The following is a 2,250-nucleotide window of genomic DNA, read 5'->3' as shown; positions in this document are numbered from 1 at the left end:
CCTGTGCTCCGCGTGGGAGTGTCTGTACTTGACGAACAGCTTGCCAACTGGAGACCATCTCGTCCACTCCAAATCGCCGTTCTCTCAAGTGCTTGACTTGCTGGCATCCCGGTTTGACCTCAAAGCATGGGTTCCTCTTAACTAATTTTGAAGATGAGACTCTAATCTTTATCTTGAGATCATTTTTGTGGTCTTGTGGTACAACAGGAAAATGCTATTATCTTTCAGATTCCACTTTAAGGTAAATTGTTCAGAAATATGGTTATGTGTGGAGCTTCCCTGGTGGCTCAGTCGGTAAAGAGTCTGCCTGCAATGCAGGAGACCCAGGTTCGATCCCTGGGTTGGGAAGATCCCCTGGAGAAGGAAGTGGCAGCTCACTCCGGTATTCTTGGTGGGAAATCCTGTGGACAGAGAAGCCTGGCGGGGCTGAAGTCCACGGCGTCTCAAGAGTCGGACACGACTCGGCGACCGAACCACCAGCACCCTGTTTACGTGTGGAGCAAGCAGTGCGTTCCGTTTATGTTTGTTGAGGACACAGAGCTCACACTCCAGCATTTCAGGGGCTGTGCAAGTACCCAGGAATGTTGTTCGCTCCCTTCCTGGACTCATCCCGGGAAGCAGGCAGGACTGCCTGGGCAGCGGCGGGAGGCCGGCCGGGCAGTGCCAGTCCCCGTGGCTGCCCTGCCTGCTCGTGGCTCCGCTCCGTCTGGGTCTGTGTTTGCTCGTCCGTGCGGGGAGGGCGCTTTTGTACACGAGCTTTCGAACGTTCTAGCCGCAGGACTCTGCTTTCTGTTGATGACCCAGGAAGCTCTTGCTATCAGGCTGGAGTGGGCTCCTTTGGTCAGCATTAGGCATACTCATGGGATTTCCCACTCACCCCTCCACACCAAGGGGGCATCAGAGCTCACAGGTGAGGCCACTGGACCCAGTGCCTTCTCAGATCCTTCCAAGTGCAAGCATTCTCTGACGCTAATCTCTTGATAGGAAATTAAGCCTCTAAGAAGACACTGGCCGTCATTTCCCCAACACTTGGCATCATCAGACTTTTCAAGACTCTGTCAAGAGCTGGGGGAATAGGATCTCATCTTTGCATATCTTTGATAAATAATTGTTAACGATCTCTCCATACATGGATGTGTTTCCTCTTTGTCAAAATGCTTATTAATGCTTTCTGCCCAATCTCTCACTGTACTGAGTGTGCTTTTCTTATTTATTTTAGGTCTTTATATATTCTTTATGAAAATCAAGAATATGTCTTCCCTGAGTTTGTAATTTGACTTTCCACTGTCTTTAAGGTGTCTTTTATAGGAAGTTTTTAATTTAATATTGTCAAGTTCATCCATCTTTTCTTTTATTGCCAGTGCTTTTGTGTCTTACTTTTTTTTCTTACTTTTCCAAGATCTAAGAATATATTAATCTACATTTTTAAGATGAGTTTTGAGGTTTTAATATTTAACTCCTCACTCCACTTTGAGTTTACTTTGTAGAAGATATAACAATCCAACTTTATTTTTTGCCATCAGATGATCATTTTTTTTATCCCTTTTGTTGGGGAGTGTCTCTTTTTTCTCTTTTGACAAGGCTTCTCCACCCCGAAGTCCTCCCATGTAACAGGTGCTGACCTGTTTACAGACTCTACCCTATTTCATAGGTTGATTTGCCAAGACACAGCATTATCCCCTGGGCTTGATTGCTACAGCTTCAGAACTGATGTCTAGTTAGCAACCTGCCCCTCTCTGATAGTCTTCTTCACAAGACATCCCTGACCCGTGGCTGTTCCATATAAAAATATCAAGCTTCTTGCACCACCTGTTTGGTATTTTGGTTGAAAGTGCGCCATCGTGAGTCTGAGGAGACCTCAGACTGACCTCATGACAGTGTGGTTTGTCCCTCCGCTGACTCAGATCTCCTTTGACGTGTCTCGGTTAAGCATTCTCGTCTTCCCTGCAGAGGGCCTGCACTTCTTTTGTTAAACGTATGGGCTGCTTTATATCCTCTCATACTGATCTGAACGCTGTCCTGAATGATGTTCCTGTAAACGACACAGTCTGTGCAGCCGCCTCACCGCGCCCTGGTTCCGCGTCTGTCGGTCCTTCTGAAGACGAGGCAGAGAAAGTGGGAGCAGACTCCGGCGGCTCCTTCTCCCCCTGTCCTCCCACACTGAGGGCCGCTCTCACCACAGACGAGACCACCCCACGCAGGCCCCTTCTGAACGCCCCCACCCAGCTGTCGTCGTTTCTGGGTGCCATC

The 2,250-nt window shown here is 48.3% G+C and overlaps 1 non-coding gene across 1 annotated transcript; it reads left to right on the top strand.

Annotated features, from left to right (window-relative positions):
• Positions 1-276: 276 nt before the first annotated feature.
• Positions 277-348, top strand: TRNAC-GCA (transfer RNA cysteine (anticodon GCA)). The gene has a single exon. It is a non-coding gene; the product is annotated as a tRNA-Cys (tRNA).
• The last annotated feature ends 1,902 nt before the right edge of the window (positions 349-2,250 follow it).

This window comes from Bos mutus, chromosome 8, assembly GCF_027580195.1.
Source record: "Bos mutus isolate GX-2022 chromosome 8, NWIPB_WYAK_1.1, whole genome shotgun sequence".
Classification (NCBI taxonomy): domain Eukaryota; kingdom Metazoa; phylum Chordata; class Mammalia; order Artiodactyla; family Bovidae; genus Bos; species Bos mutus.
Note: the sequence above shows the minus strand (reverse complement) of the source record. Positions and strands in the feature narration are given on the sequence as shown.